This window comes from Halichoerus grypus, chromosome 4 (assembly GCF_964656455.1).
Source record: "Halichoerus grypus chromosome 4, mHalGry1.hap1.1, whole genome shotgun sequence".
Lineage (NCBI taxonomy): Eukaryota > Metazoa > Chordata > Mammalia > Carnivora > Phocidae > Halichoerus > Halichoerus grypus.
Genome location: NC_135715.1, coordinates 24,552,539 through 24,580,093, shown reverse-complemented (window position 1 = coordinate 24,580,093; position 27,555 = coordinate 24,552,539). Strand labels below are relative to the sequence as shown.

The 27,555-nt window shown below is 33.6% G+C and overlaps 1 pseudogene; it reads right to left on the bottom strand.

Annotated features, from left to right (window-relative positions):
- Nucleotides 1–273: 273 nt before the first annotated feature.
- LOC118537219 (large ribosomal subunit protein P1-like) overlaps nucleotides 274–27,555 on the bottom strand; it is a 59,063-nt pseudogene continuing 31,781 nt past the window's right edge.

Here is a 27,555-nt window from a genome sequence, read left to right as displayed (position 1 = left end):
TACTTATGTTATTTTATGAGACATTAATCCATTTTCTTTGATATTACTATGAATAAACTTTTTTCTAGGTATTTAGTATATATTTGTTGTCATCCTTACTCTCATCTTCTCTGTTTTCCTATATATTAGCTATGGCTGTTAGAAACAGGGCATAGCAGCCAATTTTAGATCTTAACTGGCAAACTTATTTTTATTCATCATCATCCCTGATACATTTGTTTTTAATTTTTTTTTAAGAGTTCAGCTTTTTATTGAACAGGTTACAGAAGAGGTTTAGTCAAAAAGAGCAAAGCCCATGTCATCATCAGACAACTGATTCCTCTTTCTTTGCTTCCACTTTCTTCTCCTCAGCTGAGGCAGCGGTGGTGAAAGGAGCAGGACCTTCTGCTGGTGTAGCACCAGCTGCTGGGACGGGTCCACCAGTTCCTACATTGCACATGAGGCTCCCCATATAGATGTTGGCCAGGGCCTTTGCAAAGAGCCCTGGCCAGAAAGTTCAACATTTTCACCTGATGCTTTAATAAGGGCACTGATCTTATCCTCCATTACGGTCACCTCATCGCCATTCAGGATGATGGCCGAGTAGATGCGGGCGAGCTCAAGGTGCAGGCGAGGGCTGCCCGGGGATGGCGCTAGTCACGGGGTGAAGAGAGAGCCTCACCCCAACGTGGCTTTTGTTTCCTCAGAAAGACCGACACCTTAGCGGCAGGTGAGGAGAAGCTTTCCTGATATATATGGATTTATTTCTACCTACATATTTTGTCTCTTCCATTTGCCCCCCCCCCTTTTTTATGTGCTTTTTATCTTGTCTTATTCTGATAGAACTTTTTCCTCTTATTCCAACTATTCCATCTACTTTTTTAGAATTTAGGCATTCTATATTTTTTAAAAGATTATTTATTTATTTGAGAGAGAGAGAGATTGAGAGAATGAGCGGGAGGAAGGGCAGAGGGAGAAACAGACTTCCTGCAGAGCAGGGAGCCCAACGTGGGACTCAATCCCCTGACCTTGGGTTCACAACCTGAGCTGAAGGCAGACTCTTAACCGACTGAGCCACCCAGTAGCACTATGCATTCTATTTTTATAATGTTAGTGGTTATGCTAGAAACTTTACCATGCTACTTAAGTCAATGAGGCTAAAAATCTAAACTTAAGTTATTTAATTATCTTCATTCTTAACAATGCAAAAGCTTTGGAAGACATTAACTCCAATCGCTCTTCACAGATCACATGCTACTATAGTTCAGTTTAATAAGATAATTTTTGTTTGACTTTGTTTCTTTGATTTACTCATATATGTACAATATCTTGCTTATATTCTTTCTTTTACCTCAGTCCTTTCTTTTGAGATCATTTTCTGTTAGATCTATAAAGTTATAACTTCTTTGATCTCAAGCTGCTTCACTGTTTATGATAATGTGACTCAAATATAAGTCTCATTAATTTGTATGGAAACTCTTTCTCCAGGGAAGGTTTAGAATCTATTCTTTATCTTTCAAAGTCATTAGTCATTTACTCTTTGAGCACTCGTCAAGTCTATGCAGCCTAGATATCTTTCTGATAAATTTCTTTCTATTGGCTTTTATTTTCTTTGCTCTCTTTATCTAGAGTTCATATTTAGTTGTATTTTGGGTCTTTCATGAGTATATCTTCCCTCATTTTATTCTTTAGTTCTATATCCTTGGTATATTACTTGACTTTTCTAAGTTGTCTATTATTTTTTAATTTAATTTTAGAAATATTATTGATTTTCAAGAGCTTCCTACTTCCTATTTGCTTCTTATGTTATATTTTTCTTATATTGTGAATGCAGTGTTTAAGTGAAATACAGTTATTTTAAAATCATCTTCTTTTCCTCAGGCTGTTTCCTGTAGAGCAGTGGTTCTCAACTGGAGGTGATTTAGTCCTCTTGGGACACTGGCAATGTGTGAAGACAATTTTGATTGTCACAAATAGGACGGACATGCTATTGGTTTCTACTGTGTATCATTTCCAAGATGTTAATAGCGCCGTGACTGAGAAACTCTGCTTTAGATTCACTTTTAAAATCTCAATCTTTCATTGTTCTACTGCTCTTAGGATGTCCTTTCATATTTAAAGATTTATTTATTTATTTGAGAGAGAGCATGAGAGAAGGAGGAGGGGCAGAGGGAGAGAGAGAATCTCACACAGACTTCACACTGAGTGCGGAGCCCAATGCAGGGCCTAAATCTCATGGCTTGAGCTGAAACCAAGAGCTGGATGCTTAACCGACTGAGATCATGACTTGAGCTGAAACTAAAAGCTGGACGCTTAACCGACTGAGCCATCCAGGTGTCCCTGTCCTTTCATATTTAAAAATGAGACAATAAAAAGTTGGTTTGGTACTTGTGTGATTTTGTCAGTGGTAAGCTTTGTCACAAGATGAGTACAACAAAAACAAGAATTTATACTTGGCATTCAATTGTTTTAGAAAAAAATCCTTTAAATCTTTGCCCAAGTACCTAGCTTCCAGGCCTTTATGAGATGGTACAAGAGGTGATAGAATATTATGCTCATATACAGAAGCCATATGTTGAATCCTCTCGTTTAGAACCATACATCAATCTCACACTTTATTGTATGCAGGATTCTCAAGTTTCTACTTTTCCTAGGGTTCTCCTATGACAAGTCTTTGCTATTTCAGTCCTTCCATTTGTACTAGAAGCTACAGCTATTGCTGTCCCATTTCACCACTTGCCACTTCTTTATTTGCTCTCAGCATTCAGAATTTTATTGAAGTCTCTTCTCTGAAGAATGTTCTTTACTCATCCTCTTGAATATTATGAGCTTTTAATTTTAGGATTGTAACATTTCACCATACTGAGGTTTTGGATGTAAAGAAGATAGACATGCAGAAGGTATTGATCGCTTGGCAGTGGTCATTGAAGAATATTTGCTTTTTTCACTTTTGGATGAATCATTGGAAAATATTAAAAGCAGTAATCTCTTTTTCACCATAGTTGGGGTGATTTTTTTTAATGTGCTTATCAAAAAAGATAATTGTCCTGATACTCAGAACCTTTTAATAGCTCCCAATTGCATTTTAGCTAAAACATAAAGTCCTTATCATGATTTCCTACTCAAAGTGTTTGATGATGGCCCCTGTCTATCTCTGTAATATCACTCCTGTGATCACTTCAGAGCAACCACATTTATATTATTCCTCCAAAGAATTAAGCTCTCTCCAAGCTTAGAGATATTATATATGCTGTTCCTTTTGCCTGGGAAAATTTTTCTAACTGAAGTATTGCTTCCACCAAGAGACCTTCTCAGACCACCACCTACTCCCTATCTTAATGTCTAGTTGTAATAATTTCCTATTTTGCTCCATATTTTTCTTTCAAAGCACTTTTACATTTTGTAACTATTACATAGTCACTCTATGTGACTATTGTAAATACCTTTCCCTTCTACAAAGTGTTAAAAGTTTTATGAGGGCATGGACGACATCTTTTCAGTGAACACAGTATTCTCAGTACATATGACAGTGCCTAGGACAGATTAGGCAGTAATTACGTAATTATAAATGAGTTAACAACACTAAAAAAAATGCTATTTGTATTTTTGATGTTGTCAAGAATTGTGATGATTTTCTTTTTATTTTTTTAAAGATTTTTTAATTTGAGAAAGAGAGAGAGCGCATGCATGCACAAGGTGGGGGAGGGGCAGAGGGAGAGGGAGAAACAGACTCCTCACTGAGCAGGGAGCCATATACAGGGCTTCATCCTAGGACCCTGAGATCATGACCTGAACCGAAAGCAGATGCTTAACTAGTTGACTTACCCACCCAGATGCCCTGTGATGACTCTCTTTTTAATAGATAAGCTTTAGTTACCTAAAGTTTAATCCCTGAATAAATGGAAGATTACTATGTATCATGAAGAATGGGGAATATCTTGTAACTTGTGTATGCATATGTGTGTGTGTGTCTGTGTGTATTTTATTTTAATCTTGAAGTGACCAAAAGTCCTCATATTTTTAATGCTACCCAATATCTTAGAGGTCAATACTAGATTATAACTTTTCTTGGTTTTTCGATCTCTCTCTCTCTTTCCCCTTCTGACATATACAAAGAGTTATGTGATCCTGCCGACTTTCTCACAGTGTTAATTTTGCTGGTGACATGGCATTAATATCCCTGGTATATACTATTATGAACAAAAATGCCTGAAAATTATGATCTTGAAACACTATTATATCATAAATTCCATGAGTTCAGTAATTAAACCTACATACTATTGTTTTTTTCAGAAATATTAAGACAAAATATTTCTATATTTTACATTTGATATAGAATTTTCATCACTGAATAACAAAGCTCATGGGCAGATTTGTGTTTCTCATAGAAACCCAAAATTTCATATTTTTGGAAAGAACTGTGGGCTATTACTTGACATAGTAAATTTCCATTAGGCTTTAAAGCCACAAATAAGCACTTTACCGAAGTCCTCATCAACCTGAATCAGTAAATAGATGCTTTATATCTAGATAATGGAGAAATAGAACTCTGTAAAGAGCTGTAGTAATATTCACAACAGAATAGTTTCTCCAAATGTCCTTTACCTCTCCACTAAATTACTTCATTATAATCATGAAAATGTAACTTTATGATTACATCAATGTTATATCCCTCTGCAATTGCATATGCCTTTTGACTTTTCAATACATGTCTGTATTGAGAGAAGAGTATCATGTTGAAAAATTAGGCCTGCCTTGCCTCAAAGACAAGTAATTTTATTCAGAATTCTTTTTGTTTAAGCATTTCACTACTGTCCAAGCTTTAATCAATTCCAAGTGCTGAATTCTGTGTTTGCTTATGTGTATTTGTAAGTAAAATTTTTGGAGCTTTGTGGATACATGGCATTCTTATTAGCACCTGTTTACATCTGTGAGGTAATTACTATCTAATACACTGGTCTAATCCACACAGTTGTCATTGGTGGACACCTGGTCTAAACAATTTATCTAATTGTAAAATCCACACTCTTGCACTGAAGGCTATACTCTTAATTTATGATATATTTTACTGATGCTGATCACCTTGGAGTCTTAACATCTTAACGTAAGTGCAAGAAAAAGTATTTGCTTCAAATACATATTACATTAAATGTCATATTATAGTAAATAAATAAAATATTGCTGAAACCAAAATATGGGATATGGAGATAACTAAAAATCTGCAATTCAGACTTGTAGGTAGTAATACCATACAGTTCACATGCTAATATGGCAAGACAAATCAAATTGAAATATTACACAAAAATAGGTTTTCATTATAGTTCATATCTTCTGCTTCTGGTGGTCTGTCTGTCTCTGTCTCTGTCTCTCTTTATATACACAAAATGTAAAACTTTGTCTTTTATGTCAAATTTTGAATAAAAAATCTGATTTGTGTGCCGTAATCATAATGACCTCATCTCAGGGCAATAATGGAGGTTTTTTTTTGCTCTCACTCTTACACTCAAGAGAGAAAATATATGAGATCATTGTCATTTGGAATTGGCCCAGAGGCAAGATGAGTTACCAAGAACACAGTTGGAAGGTAAGCTTTATGAGAAAAGGGATCTTGTTCTTAATGATGGCTTTCGCCCAACACCAGCTCAGTGTCAAGCACAGAAGTGGAATAAAATTTTACTTAATAAGTATCTGTTAATTCAATGAATGAGTATAATAATATCATTTCTATGACTATATTTATGCTAAATAGGTATATTTAAAAATATATATAACCATTTACCTTCTTCTAAAATGACAGTCAAAATCTTAAATTTCTTTTTTTTTCTTAAATTTCTTTTTTTGCTCAAGTCCATATATGTACTGTAATAAACTACTGGATAAAAAACATCTGTTAAAAATTTTTGGCTCAAGGGGTGCCTGGGTGGCTCAGTCATTAAGCATCTGCCTTCGGCTCAGGTCATGATCCCAGGGTCCTGGGATTGAGCCCCGCATCGGGCTCCCTGCTCAGCGGGAAGCCTGCTTCTCCCTCTCCCACTCCACTTGCTTGTGTTCCCTCTCTCCCTGTCTCTCTCTTTCTGTCAAATAAATAAAATCTTTAAAAAAATTTTTTTGGGGGGCTTAAGGGATGCCTAGCTGTCTCAGTCAGTAGAGCATGGGACTCTTGATCTTGGGGTCGTGAGTTTGAGCCCCATGTTGGGTGTAGAGATTACTTAAAAAAAAGTAAAAAAAAAATTTGGCTCAATATATTTATTGTGGCATAAACTAATTTAGCTACATTATTTTTGATTGATTGAATAATTATGCAGGCATCATTTATAATGATTCAAATCAATTAAAAAAAAGAACTCTCCCTTTTAAGTCAAAATCAGGCAATTTCCCAACATGATAATGCTTTATGCTTTGTGTGGCAACAAATTAAAAAACATAGTCATTATTAGATTTATTGGATGCAAGTCAAAGAAATAAAATTTCTCGAGAATTTCTTTTTAACCCTTAAAATGATTTATCACATCAAGATCACCTATAAATAAGCTCTCTAAGAGCAAATAGTGAATTTTCTACCTCTTTATATATACAAAGTCCATGGTATAATATTGAGTTAGAACAAAAGGGCTTCTTGAATATGGCACTGAATACCTTCTACATGATCCAGGAAAGAGCAGATTAGTTGTTCTCCATTGTTTGAAAGTATATGTTTAATTGATAAATAAAAACCTTTAGGTGGCAGTGATAAGTCAAACCACTCTAAATTTCTGTATGTTTCCAAAATCATTTGCAAGAAAACTTTGAACACAAATATTGAATCATATTATCAGATCTGGTAGAGATGGTTGTTTCTGTATTTCCTTCCAGTTTTATTATGATAGCAAACTTTTTAAAGCCTTACTCTTCAATGAAATTTACTTATAGTTTTTATGTCATTTAAATTTATTGGATATATTTTGAAGTTATTAATGCTATGCATTCCTCTTGCATAGCAAAACTCTATTATGTGAGGCATCATCATTCTACTCCTATTCAAGAAGTTCTGGCCACCTCTTTGTTTATGATTTTGTTTTCCATTTAGGTTTTATTTAACTCACAACGATCATAAATACAACACAGATGCTTATAGATCTTGATGCCATCTTTTATAGAATTTAACTTTGGTTTAGTAGCTATTTTTAGTTAAGGAATACTATGATAAAATCTGAAAGGAATGTTGAATTTTCTAACAAGACATCTATATATCTCCCTCATTAACATCTGTGGTGTAGGTAACTACCTAATATCACAGGAAGTGAATATGTTTATATTTGAAACTGGCTATTTCAGGTAAAAATTTACACTCTGTAAAATCAATACTTATTTACTGAATGACCTCAAAGATACAAAAAAGGGTTATTTCATTTACTGAAAACAGTTAATATCATCTTATATTACTAATATATTTAGAATGTGAAACTTTCACAGTGCTAACACATTTGATGTCTAAGAAACTGTCTTGAAATAGCATACCATTTATAGTCAATTATAAAAGATTAATGTTTAAACACAGAATCAAAATATCAAAAATGATTCTCAAATTATTACAAATTATTTTTTTATATTCTTTTTTAGGTTTATGCATTTACTTAGTTTGAGCAAATTAAATTGGTACAAATCCAATTGGTACAAATATAAAAAGGTATTTTCAAATATAAATATTCATTTTTAATTTTATATACAACAAATTCAAATCAATATCTACAGAGAATTATAGTAACTAAGGATATAAACTATAAAAAAGGTTTAGTAAAACACTTTATTAGTAAATGTTATTTTTTATGTTTATATATATAATGTTTTATTGTGTATATGTGTATTGTGTATATATGTATGTACTTTGTTCACACATTGCTTTAAATTCAGGTCTTAATCTAAAGCAAAATGCTATTGCATAACCTGTGAAATACTATAATACCCAGTGCAAAATACTATTTTAATGTCAAATTGTAAAATATTTCATGTGTGGAATATGTGCATATATTCATGATCACATAAGTTGAATATTAACAATATTTGGTTAGGAGCTTCCTGTCTCTTTTTCTCCCTTCAAAACACAAATATAATGAATATACCCACAAAAGTACTTTCATGGTATTATTTATGGAAAGCAAGTCAGCGAAAAAAAGAAGTGTGGTAGAGATTACCTAAATATTTATTCTCTCAAATGATGACGGCATTACTCAGCATAAGGAAGAATTTGGATAAAAAGTTATAACAATTTAAAGATGGAAAGCTTTTTGTGCAACAAAAACTCCCAAATTAAAGACCCATGTTTTTATTTTTAGATAGTAAAATAAAATTTTTTACTTCTACATAGTTTGTTTCTTTCATTATAGATGTAGTCCTACTAAACATATTTGCCCTCCATATATTATTTAGTCTACTTTTTTCTGTGATTCTTTAACTACAAAATACTACCAGCAAACTCTTACTCCTTACATCATTATCCCATGCCTATTTGGCTAATACCAATGTAATATTTATATTAAAAAGCATTTTGATCTTAAAAAGTTATTCTCTATTACTGGGGTACCTATACATGATTTTTATGTTTTAAAGATATATAGAGAAATTATAAGGATATATATATCCTTAACTTGAAAAAATAAATATGTTGAGGATTACAGATGGATTTTTCTGCTATGCCAAAAAATTTAAATGTGTTTTTAATGCTCAAAGATTAACGACTCCAAAACAACAAAAGCTAAATAGTTGTAATCATTTTCTCAGGAATAAAATTTATTTCTAATTTACCTTTATGGCTCTTTTCATGTGAATTTTTTTTATATATTGAACACTCTAGCTTTAATTAATTTCTTTGTAATAAATTAATTTTTCGGGTGCCTAGGTGGCTCAGTTGGTTGGGCGACTGCCTTCGGCTCAGGTCATGATCTTGGAGTCTTGGGATCGAGTCCCACATCGGGCTCCCTGCTTGGCGGGGAGTCTGCTTCTCCCTCTGACCCTCCCTGCTCTCATGCTCTCTCTCTCATTCTCTCTCTCTAATAAACAAATAAATAAAATCTTAAAAATAAATAAATAAATAAATTAATTAATTAATTAATTTTTCAATGGCAAAGCTATTATCTACTATACTTAATAGATGAATTCTATTTTCATGATTAGTTTATGCTATTTGTAGACACTAAAATTTTACTAAGATATTGAAAATTGCAGCATACAAACCATATTGTTTTTACTGTCTCTAAAAGTTATTATACAGAAGGAAAAATGAAAAGCCAAATAATCACTTCAAAATCCATATGGTGACAAAATGATTGTTATAAAAACTTCAAATATAAACCTAGCAGTATAATAATCTATATTACCTTCTTGGAAAATTTGATTTGGGTAATTCTTTAGTAGCTTTTTAACTTCCTGCATTAACACATCCATGAACCAGCACTTCAATTTCTACATACTCTGATTATATTTCTATAATATACACAAAAGAGGCATAAGTATAACATATTGTTCTCTGTTTCTTAATCATCCTTTTACTTCAAATTCAGCTTACATTGAGTCAACTATTTATATGACATTCACACATCTTTTACCATTTTATCTTCACAAGAAATTGTGTGGTTTACAAATCTTTTCTCACCTTACAGATAAGTAAATTGGGGAATAGAGAATATAAGTAAATTTGTAAAATTCACATAGTTGATAATTCCCAGACATGTTTACTTTTATTTATACTTCTGTAAGAGCTAATGATAATGGTATCTGAAATAAATTATTGCCTAATATCTGAACCAAGTCCCTGAAAAATGTTACCTGTGTTTCTTGCTAAAATTATTTTGCAAGTTATGGATGGGATGGAATAATGTCTAGGGAAGGATTCAAAATATCTTATGGTGGAGGGAAGTGGGTGGCATATAGAAAAAACAAGATTGGCCATGGATGATACTCATTGAAGCTGAGTAGTGGGCAAATTAGGGTTTATTATATTCTAATTCCTGTTTTTCTATATGCTTGAATTTTTTTCATTAAAAATTAAAAAAAATGTATTGTAAGTACTTCATCCAACAACAGCAGAATGCACATTCTTCTCAAACTCACATGGAACATTCACCAAGATAGACCACATTCTGGGCCATAAAACACACTTTAAAATTTTTAAAATAATAGAAATCATAATATCTTAGGGGCTCCTGGGTGGCTCAGTCATTAAACATCTGCCTTCGGCTCAGGTCATGATCCCAGGGTCCTGGGATCGAGCCCCACATCGGGCTCCCTACTCGGTGGGAGGTCTACTTCTCCCTCTCCCACTCCCCCTGCTCGTGTTCCCTCTCTCACTGTCTCTCTCTGTCAAATAAAAAATCTTAAAAAAAAAAAGATCATAATATCTGCTTTCATACCACAATGGAATTAAACTAGAAATCAATATCAGAAAGATAACTCAAAAGTCCCAATAGACATGGAGATTAAATAATATACATCTAACACATGTGTGAAAGAAAACATCTCAAGAGAAATGAAAAACATTTGGAACTAAATGAAAATGAAAACACACTTATTAAAATATGTAAGATGCAGCAAAAGCAGTGTTCAGAGGGTATTTATAGCATTGGGTATTTATATTATAAAGAAAAAAGGTTTAAAATCATGATTTAAGTTTCCATATTAGAAAATTTGAGAAAAAAAAAGAAAATTAAACCCAAACAAAGCACAAGAAAAGAAATAATAAGACTTAGAGCAGAAATCAATTAAATCACACACAGGAAATCAATAGAGAAAATCAACAAAACCAAAAACTGTTTTTTTTTCACAAGATCAATAAAATCAAAAAGCTTCTATCTAGCCAGTCTAAGAAAAAAAGAGGAAAGATACAAATTACTAATATTAGAAGTGAAAGATGGTACATCACTGCAGATCCACGACCATTAAAAGGATAAAAAAAACAATTCTATAAAAAACCCTATGCTGGACACATTTGATAACCTAGGTAAATGGACCAGTTCCTTGAAAGATACAAACTACTAAGAGTTACACAAGAAGAAACAGATAATCTGAATAGGACTATATTTACTAAAGAAATTGATTCAATAATTAAGAACCTACACAAACAGAAAGCATCACGTTTAGGTGTGTTCACTGATGAATTCCACCAAACACAGAAGGAAAAATTATACCAATTCTCTACAGTTTCTTTCAGAAGATAAAACTACTCTTACCATATGACCCACCAATCATTCTCCTTGGTTTTAGCCTGAAGAAGTTGAAAATTTATGTCCACTGAAAAACCTTCACACAGAGGTGTAAAACAACTTTATTCATAATTGCCAAAACTTGGAAGCAACCAGGATGTCCAACAGTAGGTAAATGGATAAACTTTGGTATATCCAGACATAGAAATGAAAGGGCATGAAGGAACCTTAACTACCTATTATAAGTAAAAGAAGCCAATCTGAACAAGTACATACTATATCATTTCAACTATATGACAGTCTGGAGAAGGTAAAACTATAGAGACAGTGAAAAGATCAGTAGTTGATAGAAATGGGGAGAGAGGATGGATGAATAGGTGGAGCACAGATGATTTTTAGGGTGGTGAAAATATTTTGTTTGATACCATAATAATGGATATATATCATTACGCATTTGTCCAAACCTATAGAATGCATAACACCAAGAGTGAATCCGAAGGTATACTATGGACTTTGATATGTCAATGTTGATTAATGAATTATAAAAAAATGTACCCTCTGCTGAGAGATGTTGATAATGAGTGAGGCCATGCATTTGTGGAGGTAGGGGGTTTATGAAAAATCTCTGTATTTTCCTCTCAATTTTGTTCTGAACCTAAAATTGCTGTAAAAATTAAGCTCTTCTAAAAAAATGAGAAAAAATGTGTTGTAGGAAATATCTGTGGGAAGAAATAACATTGTAAACCTAGACTGAACGCCACACATACCTAATAAATCTAAACCAAATTTAAAAAAAAATATAGAGTGAAATAATAAAATAAAAGCCCTAACCTCCTCCTTCTTCTTTTTTTTTTTTTTTTTTCTGTCCTGGTAAAACACTTTGGGTAGACAAGTAGAAATGACAGTAATATGCTATCAGTGTCATGGATGGAGTTAAGTGAGAAAAAAAAAAATGTGACAACACAAGAAAAATATACCAATGAAGTTATATTTGAAATTATTAGTAAAAAGAAAAGACACAGGATATAATACAAATGATGGTATTATTTTATGAACAATTTATTTTGTTATATTTATATCATAGTTTTTTGATAATGTGTAGTTTTTATTTTTTTATTTTTTTTTAAGATTTTATTTATTTATTTGAGAGACAGAGAGAGCACAAGAGGGGGGAGCGGGAGAGGGAGAAGCAGACTCCCCGCTGAGCAGAGAGCCCGATGCGGGACTCGATCCCGGGACTCCAGGATCATGACCTGAGCCGAAGGCAGTCGCTTACCCAACTGAGCCACCCAGGCGCCCTGATAATGTGTAGTTTTTAAATAACTATTGAACACTAACCCTGTTAATAAATTGCTTAAAATTTATAAATTAGAAGTTTCCTAATGACTCTTGCTCATTTACACAATATACTGAATTGTTGTCTATATCTTGTACCAGCAATTAGTCTGCCTGTGTTGAAAATTCACCTCTGCCATTTATTAGCTGTGTAATATTAGACATACTACTTAATCTTTGTATCCTTCAAAATCTTTACCATAAGTGAGGATAACATAGTATTTATTTTATAGGGTTATTTTGAAGAGTCATGGAATTAATAATATTAAGCTATTAAGTATGTAAAACAGAGCCTGATATATACACAAATTAAATGTTAACTATGATGATGAAGATGATGATGATGGGGTGATATAAGAATCAGTCATGGTTTGAGCTTTGATTTTATTTTAATATTCACAATAGAATAAATCCTTACTTAACCAGCATTGAGCACAGATAGTTAATGAAGTATCTAAAGTCACCGGGCCTTATCAGAACCTCACGGCATTTTCCTTCATCCTGCAAAGTCATATTCTTAAAGGTTTACCCAGGAGGGAAAGGGGCTTCTGCACACATTCTTCACTCAGAACCATTTTGATGAGGATTCCATTAAGTTTCCATTATTTCAATGCTATACTAATTGACAAGAAATGAGGAGAGAAACAACTAGAGGTTGTGTACTTGTTTCTATTTTAGAAATCACATCATCTTCTCTATAGAAAAAAATGACTCTTCTTGTTTCTTAATATTTATGCTTCAGTAAGAAAATAACTGCAAGGCATAACATTCAGTTTTTATATTTTGGACTTCACTCATGCCATAATCTCTAAGTATGGGAGCCTATCTCCAGGGATTAATTCTCTTCCCATATATGTGTGCTCTGACAAAATGAGATTCTCTCAGCTTTCCAGTTACTCAGTCTCTTCAGATGAGCTGAAGATGAATTTCATTTCATCTTACCATAAATTACTCTCAAGAGTGAATGATACATACATAAATGAGGTTCCTATATAATAGCTCAATGGACTGATAACATATGGGTACTGCAGAGACCTGATTTTTACTTATAGAGTATATTTGACACTTGGTCATTCAGTACCAAAATGAAAATTTCCCACTAGCTAGTCTTTCGATCTAAGACTATATTTCTATCATAGAATCCAATATAACACAATGTTTGTTGTTTTCCTTTTTCCACTTTTGGATTTTTTGTTTGTTTGTTTTTGGTGGGGGGGCTCAAATCATTATCTATTATCTGGGTTTCCCTATGTAGGAAATGAGGATAATTAAGTCAGCCGTTCAAACAATGAACACAAAATATTGTCAATCTCTGTTCAATCAATAGCATGTTCAGTTTTCATATATCTTTATTTCTGTAGCTATTGAATGAGTTTCTGAATACATAAATCACTTATGCTTATGGATTTTCTTCTGGATGTTAGAGATATATAAATATAATGAATCACATTAGAGTGAATCACACTTCATTAGAGTTCCAATGAGAAGAAGATAACTAATTTAATTTTGATATTTAACACTGTGATATGGGAATGAGGTCATAATGTTCATTATGAAAACAGCCATCTTTTCCTTGGTTTTATGTCTTAAATATCTCTATATGCCTTAAAATTCAGTTTTCATCTTTCTCAACAGGATTGATTCTGATACTTTAGACAAAGCTAAACATTTCCCATTGTGTTTCCTTTGTTGTTTTCTCAATTTCACTTTTTAAATAATTGGGAATCTGCTAAATGCCTTGGATTGCAGCTCAAATGTATTCTTCACTGGTTCAACAAACAATCCCTTTTAAAATAAAAATGGAAATAATGTAATCAGAACTTTAAATCAATCACACATGAAGCTATTTTCCTTCGTACCTTCTATTGATGGTTTTCATCAGTGCCACTTATATGCTGTAGAAAATAATACCCCACTTATGTTGAGATGACTTTTTCAGTAATGTCAAGTATTTAGAACAGTTATGACAGCAATAAACTCATGCCACTCAATCATGTGCAAAAAATTATACAATTTCCTTAAAGAAGTTCTTCAGGCTGCCATTTAGAACCTGTGCATGTTAATTTTAGACATCATTTCGATGAGATTATTTAGTTGCTATTTGATTTTGTAGCATTAGTAAATGCTACATAGTAAAGTAAAAGTCTTTCTCTGTCTCCGTGTTTGTGTGCGGGGGTAGTTGTGAGTGTGTCAAAGGTTAGGAGATATATTAAAATATTGGTAAGGGTAGAAGAAATTACAAGTAAATACAGCTAGCACAAAAACCCTAAACATGACACATATCATGAGAGAGTAGTAGAAAGTAAGATAAGAGCAGTAATGAGGGACCAAGTCATGTAAGGGTTTGCAGGCCATTTTAAGAATCAATAGGGCTTAACTGGAGTGTGTTGAGCTGAGAAGTGACATGATCTGACTTAAATGCTAAAAAGATCATTCCAGTTTCTGTGACAACAGGCTGCAGTGGGTATGGGGAAAAGTTAAGAAATCAGAAAGCAGACATTAAAGCAAGCCAGATGATACATGATATTTTTCTGGACCAAAGTGTTATTGGTGAGGGTGATATAAAGAGGTAGAAACAGATAATCTTGAAGTTAGAGCCAGCTGATGTAGGTAATAAAGGTCCTAAATCATTACATAAAAGTTAAATTATATTTAGTACATGTTATTTAAAAGGCAAGAACATGTATAATCAATTTTGGAAAAATTTCCATTAAAATGGTTAAACCAAGGTTACATTAAATGTTTAATTTTAAAGGGTAGGTTTCTATTCTGGGAAAAATCACTTACATAGGTTAGCATATAATCTGACAATCTGGGGAAAAAGGATTTTTAAATAATAAAACAATATTCCTACTAATGAGCTTCTGGAACACAGCTACTGTGGTTGTTAATTTTATATGTCAACCTCACTGGATCACAGGGTACCCAGATATTTGGCTAAACATTATTTGAGTGTGTCCATGAGGGTGTTTCTGGGTGAAATTAGCATTTGAATTAGTAGATTCAGTAAAACAGTTTATGCTCCCCAATATGGGTGGACATCATGCAATCTGCTGAGGACCTGAATAGAACAAAAAGGCAGAGGCAGGAAGAATTTGGCCTTTTCTGCCTGACTGCTTGAGTTGGGACATCAATCTCCTGCCTTCATTGCTTCCAGTTCTCAGGCCTTTGGACTCAGACTGAATTACACCACCAGCTTTCTTGGGTATTTGGTTTACAGATGGCAATCAGGGGACTTTTCAGCCTCCATAATTGTGTGAGCCAATTCCTTATAATAAATCTTTTCACATCCTATTGATGGAGATATATAGACATATATATATATATGATCAATCAATCTCCAATTGATTCTATTTTTCTAGAGAGCTCTAACTAATGCAGTTCATTAAATCCTAATAGTAGAATTTCATAAAAACTGCACTGATGTGGAATAACCACAAGAGGAATGTCTGGAAAATTCTTAAAAGCTACCTGGAAGCAGGAGTACAAATTATAGACAGGGAGATTATTGGCTACATAGTGAAAAGGGAAATGTAACACCAGACTGAAGAGAGACATAGTTGGAGGTTAATGCAATAATCCACGTGGGGAATAATGAAGGCATAAATTAACTCAGTATCCCTAGTACTGGTGGTAACCAAATTTTGGCTATAGGATCTAATCAGGGTTTTTCAACGCTATTGTTGGACTATTTGCTATTATAAAAATATAAAATGTAGATTATTCTGCTATATATATTTTGAGAAGCTGAGTGATATATTTTATAGTATTAATATTTGAAAGTTGTAAAATTCATAATGAATATAAAAGCATGAGGCTATCAGATATCTGAAAGGTCAAAGCACCAAAAATTTAGTAGTAAATGATCACTTTGGGTCCTAACACCATGTTGGGTCCTGTGGGAGAACATATAAATGTGAAATGTTGCGTTCAGCATAGAGAATCCAGAAATATCTATGTAAAGTGGGCTAAAACGGAGTTACATATAAACACAATGAAAAACTATGATGATAAAGATTCAATCTGACAGGAAGATTCTGGGAAATCATTTCTATGGTTTCAAAGATGACAGTTGTGCCAAAACTACCAAATATACACCTGCATCCAATCCTGCTTCTACACCTTGCTTTCCATTGCCAGTTCATACTAGGGTTATACCAAACTCCATTATATCAAATTCTAATACTCTAGGATGAGTTCATTAGTTTCTCCCTGAAGGTGCTTTTTTGTTTATTATTTCTGTTGAAATTCTATGCTTGCTCTCATCACCTTTCTCACAATATTTAGAAATATTAAAGTTACTCTAACTTCATTCATTTTTTCCCATTTCCCATATCCACTAATCTGCTAAATTCTGTCTGTTCTCTTACTACTACATTTTGCAAAATTCTCTGCCTTTCTCTTCTAACGTTTCCTCTTGTTAATATCTTGGTTCAGGTTTTCATCATCTGCTTTATCTGTTGTAAAATCTATCCAACTGATCTCCAGGTTTCTGGATTCTAATCTTTTTAATCTGTTTTTCACATTGCCACCTGAATTATCTTCGTAAAAACAGGTAAAATTCTGTCACTTTCCTTTTCAAAAACTTTCTGTGATGCCTCATTTTCTACAAAACACAGTTCAAATTCTTTAACATAGCATTCAAAGATCTCAATTACTTGACTCTAAATTACCTTTCCATTTTCATCATTTAAAACCAAACTATCTTTCCCTTTTCACGACCTCATCACTTGCATCATTTCTGTCAGAAACTCATGAGTTAATCATACCAGTCTACTCACTACTCTTCAATTATGCCCTTCAAATACACACATACACAAATTACCCACCCATTCTGCCTCTTTTTCATCTTGGACAGATATGACCTCAAACTTATTTATTTTAGTAACAAAATACCAAGCAAAATTTGTCTTTGATTGACTTAAATTAAAAAAGAATGAAATCGGGCGCCTGGGTGGCTCAGTTGTTAAGCGTCTGCCTTCAGCTCAGGTCATGATCCCAGGATCCTGGGATCGAGTCCCATGTTGGGTTCCCTGCTTGGCGGGAAGCCTGCTTCTCCCTCTCCCACTTTCCCTGCTTGTGTTCCCTCTCTCGCTGTCTCTCTCTGTAAAAAAAATCAATAAAATCAATAAAATCTTAAAAAAAAAAGACATGGTCTGTTTAAAAAAAAAAAAGAATGAAATCATGGGTGTCAGAATTTTATGAGACTGATGTACCTACTGCCCTAAGAGGCAGGTGGATTTCAGAAGTTTTATTTATTTATTTTTAAGATTTTATTTATTTATTTGACAGAGAGAGAGAAAGAGGGAGAGCACCAGCAAAGGGAGTGGCAGGCAGAGGGAGAGGGAGAAGCAGGCTCTCTGGTCAGCAGGGAGTCATGCGGGGCTTGATCTCAGGACCCTGGGATCATGACCTGAACCGAAGGCAGATCTCACAATCCTGACCTCATGACCTGAGCTGAAATCAAGAGTCAGATGCTCAGCTGAGTGAGCCACCCAAGTGACTCATGATTTCAGAACTTTTAAAACAAGAGTTTACATCAGCAATCCTGGAGATTCATGTCTGTGGCCCTGCCCAATAAGAATTTTTTTAATTAAAATTTTTATTCAAATAAAACACCCCATATAGAAAAGTGCACAAATCATAACTATGGAATTTGATGAATTTGCCTTTGTAAACACAACCATGTAAACAAGAATCAGATAAAGAAACAGAACACTGACAGCAACCAGAAGCCCCTTTCCTCCTCCAAGACCACAGTGCACCAGAGAACCTCTAACCTAACCTCTGCCACATACATACGTTCACATATGTTTTGCTTTCTCTATTTTTTCTTAGGTAAAAATAGAATTGTTTAGCATTGCTCCTTTGTGACTGTTTTATTTGCTCAATTTTTACTTATGAAACTCACCTATGTCGTTACATGTAATTAAAGTTCACCCTTACTACTATGTATTCATTCATTAAATATTCATTGACTGAATATGCCATAGCATAATTATGCATTACAATATTGAGGAATATTTCTGTTTTTTTTTTTCAATATTGGCTATTTTTAATAGCTCTGTAAAAGTCTCATACCTATATTTAGTCGACTTTGGAACACATTTCTATTTGGTAATATTAGGTACCAAATTGCTGGGTAAAGGTGTTAGTATATACAGTTTTGGTAGAGTCCGCTACACAGTTTGCCAAAGTGCTTATACAATAGTCCCCCCTTATTCTTAGGGGACACTCCAGCACCCCCAGTGGATGCCTGAAACCATGGATAGTACCAAACCCTGTATATACTATGTTTTCTTTCCTATACATACCTATGATAAAGTTTAATTTATAAATTAGGCACAGTAAGAAATTAACAACAGTAACTATAATAAAATAAAATAAATTATAACAATATGTTAATTTATGTGAATGTGGTTTCTCTCTGTCTGAAAATATCTTATTGTACTGTTCTCACCCTTCCTGTGATGATGAGATAATAAAATGCTTACCTGGTGAGATAAAATGAGATGGATGATGTAGGCATTTTGACTAGTATTGACTTTCTGGTGATATGTTAGGAGGATTATCTGCTTCCTAATCTTGCCTGGCCACAGGCAACTGAAATTGTGGAAAGTAAAACTACAGATGAGGGTGCGGGTTGGGGGAAGAGGGGCTCCTGTACCAATTTATTCCCCTACAAACAGCCTATGAGAGTTTGAGTTGCTCCATATACCTACCAGTATTTAACATTTTTGTCTTTCTTATGCATTCCATTGTGTATACAGCAGTATCAATTTTAGGGTTTTAATTTTAGGTTTTTATTTCCCCTGATGACTAAGAAAGTTGAGCACACTTTCTAATACTTATTGGCCATTTAGATTATCTTCTATTGTTTGAAGTGCTTAAATTTTTTCCCCATTTTTCTCTTATCTTGGGTGAATTCTTCCTTATTTATTCAGAAGAGGTCTTTATATTTGTGAAATCTTTGTCAGATTTATGTGCTACAAATCTCTTCTCCTACGATATGGATTGCCCTTTCACTTTCTTACTGGTAACTTTTGAGGACAAGGTGTTCTTACCACTAATGTAGTGATATTTATAATTTTTACTTTGATTACTGATTTTGTATCACTTTAAAAAATATCTGCCTGCTCCAAAAATTATAAAGATATTCTTATCTGCTACTTTCTGGAAACTTCATTATGTTACTTTTCATATGCAGAACTATAATCCATCTGAGATAGTTTTTTGTCTGCAGAGTAAGAGATCAAAACTCACACTTAAAAAATGGATAGCTAACTGACAGCCTCATTGAAAATACATCATTTTTCCACTGTACTGCAGTATCAACTTTTCCATAAATTACTTTGTTGCAAATTTGTGATTTTTTTTAGCGAGGTAACACACCATGTTACCTTAGTTTCACATGTACAACACAGTGATTCCACTGGTTTATACATTATGCTCTGTTCACTACAAGTGTACCCGTCTGTCTCCAAACAATATCATTGTATTATAGTATCACTGACCATATTCTTTATGCTGTGTCTTTTATTCCCATTACTTATTCAGTCCATAACTGGAAGCCTGTATCTCCTACTCCCCTTCACCCATTTTGCCCAACCCTTAACCCTTCTCCCCTCTGGCAACCATCAGTTTGTTTTCTATATTTATATCTGATTCTGCTTTTTGTTTATTTAATCTTTTGTTGTTGTTTGTTTGTCTTAGATGCCACTTATAAGTGAAATTGTATGGTATTTGTCTTTTTTAGTCTGACTTATTTCACTTAGCATAATACTCTCTCGGTCCATCCATGTTGTCTCAATGGCACAATCTCATCCTTTTTATGGCTGCATAAGATACCATTGTATATATACCACATTTTTCTTATCCATTCGTCTATTGATGGACACTTAGGTTGTTTCCATATCTTGGCTATTGTAAATAATGTTGCAATAAACATTAGGGTGCACATATCTTTTCACATTAATGTCTTGTTTCCTTTAATACCCAATGGTAGAACTATTGGATCATGCATTTCTATTTTAATTTTTTGAGGAATCTCCATACTGTTTTCCACAGCGACTGTGCCAATTTACATTTCCACCAACAGTGCATAGGGGTTCCTTTTTCTCCACATTCTCACCAACACTTGTTGTTTCTTGTCTTTTTGATTTTAGCCATTGTCCAACAGGTGTAAGGTGATACTGCATTGTGGTTTTGATTTCCATTTCCCTGATGATTAGTGGTATTGAGCACCTTTTTCTGTGTCTGTTGATCATCTTCATGTCTTCTTTGGAAAAATTCTATTCAGGTCCTCTGCCCATTTTTTAAATTGTATTATTTGTTTTTTCGGTGTTGAGTTGTATAAGTTCTTTATATATTTTGGTTATTATCTGATATATCATTTGCAAGTATATTTCCCATTCAGTAGGTTGTCTTTTCGTTTTGTTGATGATTTCCTTTGCTGTGCAAAAGCTTATTATTTTTTTGTTTCCCTTGCCTTAGAAGACATATCTAGAAAAATGTTGTTATGACCAATGTTAGAGAAATTACTACCTGTGTTCTCTTCTAGGATTTTTGTGGTTTCAGGTCTCACATTAGGTCTTTAATCCATTTTGAATTTGTTTTTGTGTATGGTGTAAGAAAGTGGTCTAGTTTCATTATTTTACATAAAACTGTCCAATTTTTCCAGCACCTTTATTGAAGAGACTGTCTTTCCTGCATGGTATATTCTTGACTCCTTTGGCATAGATTAATTGACCATATAATCATGGGTTTATTTCTGGGTTCTCTATTCTGTTGAATGTTTTTGAGCTCTGTATTCTGTTCCAATGATGTTGAAGAATCAAAAGCCAATTAGATTTTGGGAATCATGATACATGTATTAAAAAGTACTAGGCAAATAATTAGAATTAACTGGTGACTATTTCTTTGGTGAATCATTTATTTTATCTAACAGATAGATTTTTTTCTAGTTATTCATCAAGTATGCTTCGTTAATATCTGAACATTCATCTTGCTCCTTCTGTCATATAAATCCACCCTAACTAAATTGTCTCTCTTTACTCACTAATATATCTTATTCTAGTTTGCTCAATAGTCTTTTCCAACATGCTACTGCTCAGTCCTAATTGTCTGTGTCTATTCTCAAGTAATTCCCCAAATCAAATTCTGATCTCACTCTTTCTATATACCTAGCTCTACCAACTCAAGTTCATTATTGTCTTCAAACCTGATTTAAAGTTTTTTTTCTCTTAGGAAGAGTTTTGCAGATAATCACATCTGTAAGCTTCTTAATTGTTAAATGATGAATTGTTTATATATCATTCTATTATATGGAGCATAAAATGCATATGCTCAATCTCCTCTCTAGTTTTCATTTAGAATGTTTCTCTAATATACAATTCCTGTTCTATTCCTTTTTGCTGTATAAATCTTACCTATGTAAACTATCTTTTTAATTTTTTTTCTAGTTTTATTATGATTTAATTGACATATAACATTGTGTAAGTTTAAAGTATAATGTAGTGATTTTGTATGTGTATATGTTGCAAAATAATTATCAAAATAAGGTTAGTTGACACATCCATCACCTCATATATTTACATTTTGTGTATGTAGAATTTTTAAAATCTATTTTTCAGGAACTTCCAAATATATAATATGGTACTTCCAAATATATAATATGGTATCATTAAACAGTCATTATGCTATATATTACATCCCCAGAACTTATTAATTTTATCACTGGAAGTTTATATCCTTTGACTATCTTCATCTATTTTCCCTACTCCCTACCTCCTTCTCATGGCAACCACCAGTCTGCTCTCCGTTCCTGTGTGATTTTTTTTTATTACACATAAAAAGTGAAATCATATAGTATTTGTCTTTTTCTGACATATTTCACATAGCATAATGCCCTCAGGTTTCATCTATACTACTGCCAACGGCAGGATTTCCTTCTTTTCTATGGCTAATATTTCTGTGTGTGTGTGTGTGTGTATATACACACACCACACTTTCATCATCTGTTCATCCACTGATGGACCCTTAGGTTGTTTCCATGTCTTGGCTATTGTAAATAATGCTACAATGACTACAGGGGTGCATATTTCTCTTCTAGGTAGTGATTTCATTTCCTTCGGATATACACCCAGAAGTGAGATTGCTGGATCATATTGTAGTTCTATTTTAAATTTTTCAAGACATTTCTTACTGTTTTGTGTAGTGCCTATATCAATTTACATTCCCACCAAGAGTGTACAAAGGTTCCCTTCCCCCCACATTTTCCCCATCATTTGTTATCTTTCGTCTTTTTGATAATAGCCACCTTAATCATCATAAGGATTTGCATTTCCACGATTATTAGTGATGTTGTACATCTCTTCATGTCTCTGTTGGCCATTTGATAATCTTCTTTGGAAAAATGCATATTCAGGTCCTTTGCCCATTTTTACTTAGATTATTTTTAATTACTTTTTTTTTTGCTATTGAGTCATATGAGTTCCTTATATATTTTAGATATTAATCCTCATCAGATATGTGGTTTGCAAATATTTTCTCCTATTCTGTAGGTTACCTTTTCATTTTTTTATTGTCTCTTTTGCTTTGTAGAAAATTTCTAATTTGATGTAGTCCCTCTTGTTTATTTTTGCTTTTGTTGCTTGTGCTTTTGGTGTCATATCTGTATAATCATTGCTAAGATCAATGTCAAGGAGAATTTTCCTTATGCTTTCTTTTAGGAGTTTTATAGTTTTATTTCTTACATTTAAGTCTTAAATCCAGTTTGAGTTAATTTTTGTGAGTGAAAACCACCTCTTTTATTTACTAGCAGTGAGACATTGTATCTTGAGCTTTTAAAAAGGAAGACATCTTTAAAAAATTCTCTATTTACTTTGGTTGCTTTTTTTTTAATTAAGGAAAAGATTTACAATGTTATAATACAGTGGACTTGTAAAAAGCACGTCATTAACTTAATTTCACTGAGGATCTTAAAACAAACACCAGTATATAATAAATAGTCACATACATTTAGACGTTTTGGCCATCATTTTCTACATTATATTGAAAACTGTCCTTGATTTTTCTTCCTCCATTTTTCATCTTAACTTGCAGGTAATGACACTACACTTTTCAGAGACTAAATTAGATCAATTAAATATAGAAGATATAACTGAACCAAAATATTCTAATAGCAAAAATTCCCCAAACTGAATTCCCAAGGAGGACTCTGGACTTCCAAATGAGCCAAAGAAACGTCTGTAAGGTACAAAAAGAAATTTTCTTTATGGATTATTCAGTTTAACATTTAAAAATGAGAGCATGGGGGCGCCTGGGTGGCTCAGTCGTTAAGCGTCTGCCTTCGGCTCAGGTCATGATCCCAGGGTCCTGGGATCGAGTCCCACATCGGGCTCCCTGCTTGGCGGGAAGCCTGCTTCTCCCTCTCCCACTCCCCCTGCTTGTGTCCCTGCTCTCACTATCTCTTTCTCTGTGTCAAATAAATAAAATCTTTAAAAAAAATAAAAAATAAATAAATAAAAATAAATAAATAAAAATGAGAGCATGCACAAGAGTGCATAAGCAGTGGGGGAGGAGTAATGGGGGAGGGAGAGAGAAGCAGACTCTCAGCTGAGCATGGAGCCAGATTCGGGGCTTGATCTCATGACCCTGAGATCATGACCTGAGCTGAAAGCAAGAGCCAGACACTTAACTGACTGAGCCACCCAGGCACCTCTGGAAACTTTTTATTTTGATAAGTCCCAATATTTTATTTGTGCTTTTGTTCCCCTTGCCTCAGGAGACCTATCTAGAAATAAGTTGCTATGGCTGATGTCAAAAAGGTTACTGCCTGCCTTCTCCTGTAGGATTTTTACGGTTTCATGTCTCACATTTTGGTCTTTAGTCCATTTTGGATTTATTTTTACAAATGGTCCAGCAACTGTACTACTAGATATTTACCCAAAGGATACAAAAATATTAATTCAAAGGAATACATGGACCCTGATGTTTATGGAAGCATTATCTATAATAGCAAAATTACAGAAACAGCCCAAGTGCCCATTGATGAATGAATGAATAAAGAAGATGTGGTATATATACACAATGGAATATTACTCAGCCATAAAAAAGAATGAAATCTTGTCATTTGCAACAGCATCAATGGAACTAGAGAGTACTGTGCTAAGTGAAATAAGTCAGTCAAGACAAATACCATATGATTTCACTAGTATGTAGAATTTACGAAACAAAACAAACAAGCATAGGGAAAAAAAGAGAGAGGCAAACCAAGAAACAAAACTTAACTATAGAGAACAAACTGATGGTTACCAGATGGTAGGTACGTGATGGGTTAAATAGGTGATGGGGATTAAAGAATGCACTTGTTGTGATGAGTACTGGGTGTTGTATGGAAATGTTGAATCATTATACTATATACCTGAAAGTAATATTACACTGTATGTTAACTGGAATTTAAATAAAAACTTTAAAAAATTAAAAAATAAAAATGAGAAATAGGATTTTTTTGCCTCTTTAGTTTTTTGCCAAGGAACATCATCCATGTTATAAATCTATTTTATAGATTGCAGTCACTTTTCTATGATACCTACTATCTACCATCAAACTATTTGTCACCAAACAGTGACAATTTAAGATATTTTGGAAGTATTCTATTGAAAGAATTTGCCTTTGGATATAAAACAACATGCATCTACTTCATTTCATATCAAATTCTTCTAATTAGCTCAGTATTCAGAGACAAACCACAATCCTACTCACATTCTTCACTCACACCCTAGATGCTCTTTTTATGGGCAGCCAAATTTAAAATAAGTTTTCAGTATCTCTTTGAATCTAATTTAAAGCAGCTATTGCAAGGGTAATTAGTTTTAACAATTTGTTTATTTCTTATTGATAAAATTTACTCCTATAATCTTAGAACATTTGGTGATTCATTTTCAATGAATTTTATCTACATAAAGTGTGGAAGTAAAGCTATGCAAATACAAAATTAGGACATAAAAAGAAGAGTTGTTTGTTCTAATTTGTTCAAATTAAAAATACGAAACTTCCTTTTTCATTTCCAACAAGAGCTTGGAAATGATCATTTCCATCCTTATAAGGAAACATCTGAACAAACTGAAAATCAATGACTTTTCTTAGACCCATCAGAGAATTGAGGTTTCAGGGCTAACCACCACCCTCAAATCTGGAAAGGCATGAGAATAAAGAAAATCACAATCAAGATCTGCTTACTTAAAGCAAAAACTGCTGGATTCGATACTGTTAGAAACTCTTATATGATAATTGTGGCAAATTGCTAGAGGTTGATTGTGGACAAATGTGAGATTCAGAAAGCCCTGGAGGCCTTAATTTTAGTGGGGCCCAATACTTTTGTACATATTACCTCTGGGAAAAAAAGCCACCATGTTCTCATGGTGAAGAACCAAGAAAAAACCCATTCCTGGATCTGGAAGGAGAAAGAGAAAGTAGCCATTCTGAGATATGTTCAAATCCTTCTCCTGAGGAAAAAACAAAAACAAAAACAAACAAATAGAGTCTCATCCCACCTAGGGAGAGAGACATGTAGTCAACTCCCGGGCCCTCTAGCTTTCCTGTCATACTTAATGATGAGAAAAAGAACACTAAGAAACATTGTAAAGTTTATAGCCAAGGGTCATAGGTCCACTAAAATACTGAGAATTAATCATAACATTATAGAATGCATCTTTCCCCCTCCCATACACACATCTATCACCATTATCAACAGGACTCCAATCTAACTAATAGTACATTATACCTAAGTAATCTGTAAGGCATAGAATCTATTGTCTCCAATAGAACACTAGAGTAATTTGAAGCATCTGGCATCTGCAGTCATAGCAAACTTTACGAACAGCTCAACTTTTAGCCAGATTAAAATAAAACCTCACGCTAAAATCCTTTTACCTCAGTTCTTACTACCTGATACATCATGTTTGAATTTCATCAAAAATTATAAGTCATATTAAAAGGCAAGAGAAACACAAACTGAAGAGACAAAGTAAGCATCAGAACTAGACTCAGATATGACATAGATTTTGAAATTAGCAAATAAGGAATTTAAAATAACTGCATCAAGTCTTTAATGGAAAAATAGACAATATGCAAGAACAGATGGGAAATATAAGCAGAGAAATGGAAACAAAACTCAAAAGGAAATGGTAGAAATAAAAAACTATTAGAAAAGTAAATAATTGGGGCAACTGGGTGGCTAAATCTGTTAAGCGTCTGCCTTCAGCTCAGGTCATGATCCCAGGATCCTAGGATGGAGCCCAGCATCAGGCTCCCTGCTCAGTGGGAAGCCTGCTTCTCTCTCTCCCACTCCCTCTGCTTGTGTTACCTCTCTTGTTGTGTCTCTCTCTGTCAAATAAATAAATAAAATCTTTTAAAAAAAGTAAATAATGCCTTTAATGGGCTTATCAGTGGACTGATATAACCAATGACAGAATCAGTGAGCTTGAAGATATGTCAATGGAAACTTACAAAACTGAAATATAAAAAGAAAAATAACGAAAGAAAAAAAAAAGAACATCCAAGATCCATGAGACAATTAAAAAATCATAGCATATCCATAATTGGAAAACAAGAAGAGAAGAAAAAGAGAACTGAACAACAGAAACATTTGAAATAACAATGTCTGAGAATTTTTGAAAATTAATAACACACACCAAAACACAGATCCAGAAAATTTAGAGAATGCTAAGTATTTCATTACACCAAGGCCTAGCCTATTTAGACTGCAAAACACAAACAGAATCTCGAAAGAAATCAGACAAATTAAGAATGTGTTACTTATTGAGGCATATGAGATAAATTTTGACAGGTATCGGCGCTTGGGTGGCTCAGTCAGTTAAGCATCCAACTCTTGATTTAGGCTCAGGTAATGATCTCAGGGTTGTGAGATCAAGTCCCCCATCAGGCTCCCCAATGGGCATGGAGCCTGATTAAGATTCTCTCTCTCCCTTTCCCTCTGCCCTTCCCTTCCCCCCTCTAAAAAAACTTTTTTTGACAAGTAAAGATTAAACTAGAGGGAAATTAT